Here is an 8,243-nt window from a genome sequence, read left to right on the forward strand (position 1 = left end):
CGCCAAAAAACGCCGGCTCCAAGCGCCATCGCCGCTGCAGTCGCATTCGCAATCGCATTCCTTTGCTCGGATAAACGACTCTCGGTGGCGGCGCCACCGACTCGGACTCGAACTCGAACTCGTCCTCGGCCTTCGTGCAACCCCCAAAAATGAGGAGCAACAGCGGCAGCAGCAGCGGCAGCGACAGCAGAGGCACCACCCATACAGCTACAACAGCGAGATGCAACTTGCACAAGAGCCACAAGAGGCACAGTCAACGCGCGTTAGATGCGTGTGCCTGCCCCTCTGTCTCTTTGCTCTGGTTGTGCGTGAGGAAACGGAAGTTGCCCCCAAAATGCAGAGAGCAATGTGGCATGGCGGCGCTTAGGCCTAATACTTTTTTTTGTCTGTTGGGTGCAAGGAGGGACAAGGATTTTGAGTGGAAATTTTGAATGAATTTGAAAATGAAGGAAATTTTGGGTGATTTCTGGGAATATTTTAGACAATATTTAGGAATTCATTTAAGGATCTTTGGTCTTACTTCAAAAATGATCTTTCAGCTTTTTGTCTCTTTCCCTCTTTTCTCTCCTGCAAAGACAAAGATTCTGCAATGCAAAAGATTCTTCATTAATTAGTTCCGTTCGCTGGCTGCCACCGACTCAATCATGCACCTACCGTCCCCGCTCGCTCTCTCTCTCTCTCTCTCTCTCTCTTGCCTGCTCCAATCTTCAGTTGCTCGCTCTCAGCAGAAGCAGCAGCAGCAGCATAGACAGGCAGCGCAGTCAGCGGCAACGTCAGCGTCGCCATCGTCGTCGTTGATTGTAAACAAATGCTTAGGCGAAACGGAAAAGATGAGAGACGAGCGACGGGCGACGACACGAATTCGCCGCAGTCTTTCGTTTCGGTTCGTCTGCTCTCTTTTGCGCTTAAGAGAAGAGCGAGCCGCCGCTACGTTTTCTTCTCTTTTCTGCCTGCCTGCCTGCCTGCTGCTGCACCTGCACTTTTTGGCCAACAACTATTTTTGCTGCTTCTTTTTTTCTCTCGCTCTTGCCCGAGAAGGCTCTTGGGTGGGGGGGTGTATTGTACGGGTAGAGGGGGCCGACTGATGGCTGAGACTGGTCAGATATTCGCGACTCTCTATGCAGCAGTGTGTGTGTGTGTGTGTGCGAGTGTGTGTGTGTGCAGGTTCGTGTTTGAATTGCATTTGTAGTTTTTGTGATTATTGTTTTTGCCTTGCGCATTTATAATATGCATAAAAAAAAATAAAAAGAAATACGAAAAATCCGGCAAAATATATGCCAGAAAGAGATGAAGATACTCGTACCCACAGAGTGCGAGTGAGGGAGACAGAGACAGAGTGAGTTGAGTGGCAAAGGTAGGAAAGAGAGAGGCGGAGAGGCAAGGCTGCTGCTTCGGCCAGTCATAAATTATGCATAATTTTTTCGTGACTGGCAAATGGCGGCATCTCGGGGATACATTATAATAATAAACACAACCAAAGCGCACTCTGCGGGGTCTACCCCCCAGTCGATGGCCATTGCATCTAGTAAGGGGAGGGGTGGGGTGGCTAGAGAGGTGGGCCACAATATGATCAGAATGTATTTTGTTCCGATCAACGCGCGACATTCAACCATAATTGACTTTGGCAACTTTTGATGGAGAAAAAGTACAGACTGGGAGAGGGGGCTGACGGGCGGAGGACGTTGTTTACCTTTTTGCTGATTTTATTAACTCAAGTTTTCAGAAACAGCTTTAAAGTTGTACGTTTTAGATTGAGATACGTTTACTTTTGCAGATACTTTAGCGGCGCTTTATAATGAAGATTCTCTGTGAGTCTGTCTTTAGTCTTTTTTTAATCTTTTTCCTCTGAAAATTGTTCTCTTTCTTTTCCTACCTTAAGATACTTTTTTTTTAATATTTTGATTTGTTTTAAAGATATTTTGGTACTCCCTTTGGTATCTAAAGACGCTTTTTGGTATTCAAAAGATACTTTTTTGTTCATTTTTGAGCCCAAAGATACTTTAGCAAGTTTTTTAGCTTAATATATTTTATTTCGCGATTATTTTGGAGCTACTTTTTGCCTCTTTTTTGGGTCGTAAGAAAATGTTTTCATACTTCTATACAAAGATACATTTGATCCCCTTCTTTGGGCACTTCTAGAGCTACATTCCTGCACCTTTTTGCTCCGTGCCTGCCCCACTCTGTCGCCTGCCACTCGGCTTGCAACAAATGAATTGCAGCAAATAGCAAACAGAATTTGGATCAAACACTGAAACACTGGAACACCCAAACTGCAGCATGCAGCATGCAGCAAGCACGCATTTTCCAAGTTGTTTGAATGTATGCCGGGGCCACATTCCCCCCTCGAGGAACGCGTTTATACGAGAATTTATGTATTTAACTGGTGACGACGACGCTGACGAGCAAAACGATGACGCGGACGCGAAAGGACACACACAGGGCAGCGGCAGGAGGACATGGATGTGGATGTGGATTGGGAGGAGGGAACGTGGAGGGAGGTCAACGCATGATGCTGGCCAAAAAAGCGACGAAAGCCTATGCGACAAGAGAGGCAATCGGAGTGGGGTTTCGTGGAGTGTTGCGGGGTGTGTGACGTGTGGCGTGTGTGGGGGGAAAAAGATGACAACATTTGAACCAAACAACAGACAAAGTTGCAGAGGCGCGGAACGAGTGGCACACGCGTGGCAGGGAGTGGCAGCGGGGGGGTGTTAGTGGACTCTGGGAGATGCTCGACAGTCGACTGTCTGACCCCGTGGCTTGGCTCAAAACACTGCGAAAAAGTTAAGTTTTTGCACTAACAAATGGGAGTAGGGAAATGTGAGCTGCGCACAGAAAGTTACCCTAAGTGAAAGGCTTCGGGATTGTTGAAAATTTGGATTTTTCCAATGTAATTTCAATTTTTTTGTAACCGAAAAGCAAGGAAAAATGTGCAAAAATATAGCCTGGCTGAAGTTGCAAGTATTTTTTGCAGTGTAGCACAACCAAAACGATGTGTGTTGCATGGAGGTGACCAAACGTACACAAGTGTGTGGCAGCAGCAACAGCAGCAGCAGCTGAGGAAGCGCCAAAAGCAGAAAGGTTTGGGGTGTGGCACGACGACGACCCAAAGGGGAGGATCAGCGGCAAAAAATGCTGCATATTAAAACGGCAAATAGAACAGTGCAACAGCAACAGCCACGAACGGTGGACAGCAAAACCTCCACGGCTGCAGCTTAGAGAAGTGCAGAGAAAGCGGCACAACCCTTTGCCGTTGCTGCTGCTGCTTGGGGTTCGGGGTACAGGGTTCGGGGTCGCTGTTGTTGTTTTGTCCACCTTCCACCAATGTCTAAAAGTTGGCTTACACACAAAAGCGATGAGCGATGATGCCTCAAATATGCAAAAATGCCTAGCGCAATAAAACGTAGCGCCCCCCGAGGCCACACACGGCAGAAGCAGCAGCAGAGGAGAGAGCAGCGAACACAGCAGAGAGGCAATGCAAAAGGGCTTACCACTCCAAAGGGGGGAGAGGCCTCTGCCTGCCTGGAGTTAGAGATGGAGCTAAAGGCTGACTGACCAGCCGGGCGGGGGCCTTGGGGGGTTGGGTTGCAGTTTCGTACCAAAATCCACAAAACGAACTTTGAAATGCAGGCGCAGGCAGGACCTCTCGGACTCCGCTCGGACTCGAACGTCGCGATGTTGCTGCCGCCGCTGCTGCTGCTGCTGCTGCGTTGCTAACGATGCCGCCGCTGGGCTGTCTGATTGGATTGGGGCATGGGGCAGCAACTAGCGAGTGCGGGTGTGGAGTGTGGCGTGGAGTGTGTGTGGCATATATCGAGGAGTGGCGTTTGCAGCGGAGTTTGGGTCTTGGGTAGAGGGGTGCATGCCACAGACACACACACACACACACACACACAAACAGACACAAACACAACAGATAGACAGGAGGTCGAGCCATGGAGAAACAGAAACCGGAGGAATATGAAGGAACATTTTACATAGGATGAGTTTTTAGCTCTGGGCAGAATTGCGCAAGGAACATATCCTATAGAAAGTGGATCTTTGATTGAGGAATCTCTTCTTCAGGATAGTTTTCGGGTTTACATTTTCGCCTGAGGAATTTTTGGACATTTTTTGTTTCGTTTTTTGTCTGATTTTTGGGCTTACAAATTTTTTTTCATAGTTTTTGAGCTTACACAAAATTTTGTATGTTTTTTGTGGCTGAAGATATTTTATTTATACTAAATCTGATCGGTTCTAAGGATTCTTTGGTTTTTTTTTGTCTGAAAATATTCTTTTAGATTGTATAATTTGTGTCTGGAGATAATTTTTATCAGTTTTGCTTATGCAAATTATTTTGATGTTTGGGAATAAATATTTTTGTAATTAATTTATTTTTTTCAATATTTTTTTTATCTTAGATTTTTTTTTTCTATATTTTCTGTGAACAAAAATGATAATTTTTGTATTTATTTTAAATTTTTCTTATCCCGTAACTCACTTTCCATCCAGGCTTTATCCCTCAACAAAACCCTTCCCCTTTGCCAGTGAATTTCTCTCAGTGCTGGTTCCCTGCCTCCTTGGCTGAGTGGGCGGGGGCCCGCATTGATGGACAGTTAACGCGGCAAAACGAACGCGAAAACATGGGGCCCAGAGGGATGGTCAAAAAGGGGCAGAGGCAGGGGCAGGGGCAGGAGTCTGTTCCTCTGTTGCTGCTGCTGCTGCTGCTGCTGCTGCCTGCTCCTTCCTTTGCCTTCCGCTGATGCCTCTGCTGCTCCTTCCTTCGTGTGTTGCAAGGCTTAGACGACGCAACTGTACCGCGAACGAACAGCAGGACCAGCAGCAGCAGAAACAGAACCAGAATGAGGTGCAGGATGAGGTCCAGTCGCAGTCATTGGGTGCCGTGGCCCTCTGGCAAGATTTTCGCGTGCGTTGCAAGTTGGCCAGCCTATGCAGCACTCACCCCAGCACCCCCTCTCAACTGCTGCTGCTGCTGCTGCATGGTGTCCATCTGCTGCTGCTGCCTCCTTGCCACATGTGTGCGTTGCATGTGTGTTTTTGTAGATTTTGCGCGCTGCGCCATTTGATTGCATTGCGTCGCTCGCTTCCGCTTCCACTTGGCGGCATTGTCGCCGCTCCTTTGGCTGTTGCTGCCACTGCCACACCCACTCTACTGCTGCTGCTGCTGCTGCTGCTGCCTCTTGTGCTTGTGCCCCTTCATTCATTTATATACAAATGAACGCCTCTAGTTTCGCCACGTCCTCAGCACGCTGCGCCCCCCAGCCCCTCTGGCATTCAAGTGCCAGACGCAGGCAAATAATTTCCTACTCTTTTTTTTTGCCGCTAGATACTCTGCGTTTTAGGAGCGGGTATGGGGACTATGTGGCGGCAAAAGAGATTTTTAGATTTATTTTTGGGAGGTTTATGGGAACTTTTGGTGGAAAATCTCAACTTTTGGTGCAAATTTGAATGAAAACTTTGCAAATCTTTTACTTTCTGTGCGTTTTTTGGTCTTAAATCGAATAATTCAACGGATCCTCTTTCGATAAATCCGTTTTTAGTGCAGCAAAGGCCTCAGCCACCTCGAAGTTGCGCTTTCTCACTGCTCCTGGAGGTCCTTAGCTGCTCGAATCTCCTCGATTGGGTATCCTGCTTGTCGCTGTGGCTGTGCCGCTCGATGCAAAACACATTCCGACTGGCTATTTGTATTATTGAGTGAGGCGGGCAGGCGGGCAGCATCGACAGACGGCGCTTCTCGGTGGCTTCTGTCGTTTGTCTGTTGTTGCAAGTTCTACGGGCTGTGTGGGGGGGCCATGTGGTCAATGCAAGGGGCGGCAAAAAGGGGTAGAAGGAGGCTTCATAGCTGCATCCACTTTTGTCGGGGCCATTGAGAGGATTAGCTAGCCAGAAGGAGGGGCAGAGCGGCAGAAGAAACGCCACACGAGTCGCATATGTGACGCAGAATCCACTTGGGAGTCGCCACTCGACTGCATCCTTAAAGCCCGCTCGCAGACTTTAATCCTTCGCTGCCTGCTGCAGCCATAATTTCTGACATAATTCCAGAGGAATCACAATAAACACAGGAACACAGGGGTGTGCCTCATTAAGGGGCAGAGGCAGGGCTGATTCCCTGATTGAAGTTCTTTTTTCTGCTGCTCAAGAAAAATGCCTCAAAAGATTTTTGTGCGCAGACTAATTAAAAAAACCCAACAAACAAATGACAAAAACAAAATAAAAATAGAAGAAGGGAAATTGAAGGCAGAAAGCTAAGAAAATATAAGGCGGGAGGGAGGGAGGGAGGAGAGGCAGGGCTGCTAATTGCCACCGCCGTGCGATGTTTTGACAATGCAACCAACGACGACGAAATCAGAAGAAAAAGACAGAAGAAAATCGCAAGCGGGGGAGGGGGAAAATCATTCGTAATTGTCGAGGGAATCGTTTGAACTCCCACCCCCCAAGCAGCAGCGGGAGGGGGATGCTGATTACACGAGGACTCCTGCTGGCTGCAACATTTCAGCTGCAACTTCGAGACAATTTCGCGAAGAAGCAGCGACTGCTGGGAAGCTAAAGAAGTAGCAGGAGGACGCGACTCTGTGTGGCACATTCCCGGGCATGAATGAGGCATGAATGAAACGCATACTCACGCGTGCCACACACACAAAATGCATGAATGAAAATTTGTTGCACGCCACACACACACACACACACACACACACAGCTGCAGCACACAGAGCAAAAAAAAACTGCACTGGGGCTGGGGCGTCCACATGCCACATGCAGCGCCACGCACGCGACCCCGAAAAAAGCGCCACGTTGCACGTTGCCCAGCCAGACGATGAGAGGTGCAGCCCAACAGAAGTGCAACCTGCCACCAGCCCCACACCCCTGCGTGCCACAGCAGCAGCATCCCTCGCGAAAAAAGCGCCGCGGCAGCTGATGATGCTGCTGATGATGATGATGCCACCAATTTCGCTGTCCATTCGATTGTTCAGCATGCGGCACACGCGTCAAGGTCGTGCGTACGCGCCCCCCACCACCCTCCCTGGCCCACACCCGGAAAGTGTGTTGCACGGGAGTGCTGCTGCTGCGGCTGCTGTTGCTGCAACAACAGTGGCTGTGTGTGTTCAACAGTTGGTGGCAGGCAGCAGCCAGCAGTCGGGCGATAAAAAATCACCCAAAAAAAGGGAGTTGCCCCCCCGTGTTGCACTTTGATTGCACTGCCGTGGCGCCTGTCCTGCGATTATCCTGCGCTGCATATCAATGTCCTGCCTGCCTCCTGCCTGCCTCCTGCCTGCCTCCTGCCTGCCTCCTGCCTGCCCCCTAACCAAAAAAAAACGATGCAAAAATCACGGCAAAGTGAAGGTCATTTCCATTCATGCCTCATGGCCTAGACACATGCCCCCTATAGCGGCAAATGCAACCCCAGCACCCCCACCCCGACCTCCACTTGCAACACATTCATGGGGCAAGCACTCGATTCGCAATTTTTGCATTTTTTCCGGCCTCGACTTTTGTTTTTGCGTTTTTTAACGTGCCACCGATGCGGGAGGGGTGGGGTGGGGAGGGGGCGAAGTGCATTCAACGCGATTATTAGGGATTTCAATCGACGCTGCACTTGCCGCGTCCAGCCTGCCGCACACACACACACACTCCCCTGTGGCACGGGGGTGTCCGGGGATGGCCGCTTGTTTGCGGTTGATGTTGCATGGTGATTTTTTTCGCCTGCCTGCTTGTTGCTGTTGTTTTTCTTTTGGGGCACGCGCCCCTCGATTTGTGCCATGAATTTTTGCAGTAGGCTGCCACGCCCACAGACACCCCCCTGCGCCCACCCATTTATGCGCCCCATTTGAATTGTTGCACTTTTTATGCAACGCGGCGTGTCGCCTTTTTTCGGCTGGGTGTGGGGCATGCCCCCCACTGCTGTTGAAGTGTGAAAATGCATTGGGCCAAAAAAAAAGAAGAGGAAGCCCCACCGCCCCCCGTGCTGCTGCTGCTGCTGCTGGCTTTTCTGGTCAAATGCGTTGATGCTGCATTTTTGTTGCACATGCAACAAGCAGCCGCCTGCCACTGTGTTTTGTTCATTGTGTGTGCAGCATGGGGCATGGGACTGGAGGCTGGAGGCAGTGGCAGCAGGACGACCGCCGAAAAACCCAATTGACCGCAAATTTGTGGCTTACCTCACAGCGTTGGCTTTTCCAACAACTGATTTTTATCCATTGCGATGAAAACATGCAAGATGCACGCAGAGAGGGAGTGGGGGTGGGGCA

The sequence above is a fragment of the Drosophila subobscura genome, chromosome J (assembly GCF_008121235.1).
Source record: "Drosophila subobscura isolate 14011-0131.10 chromosome J, UCBerk_Dsub_1.0, whole genome shotgun sequence".
Lineage (NCBI taxonomy): Eukaryota > Metazoa > Arthropoda > Insecta > Diptera > Drosophilidae > Drosophila > Drosophila subobscura.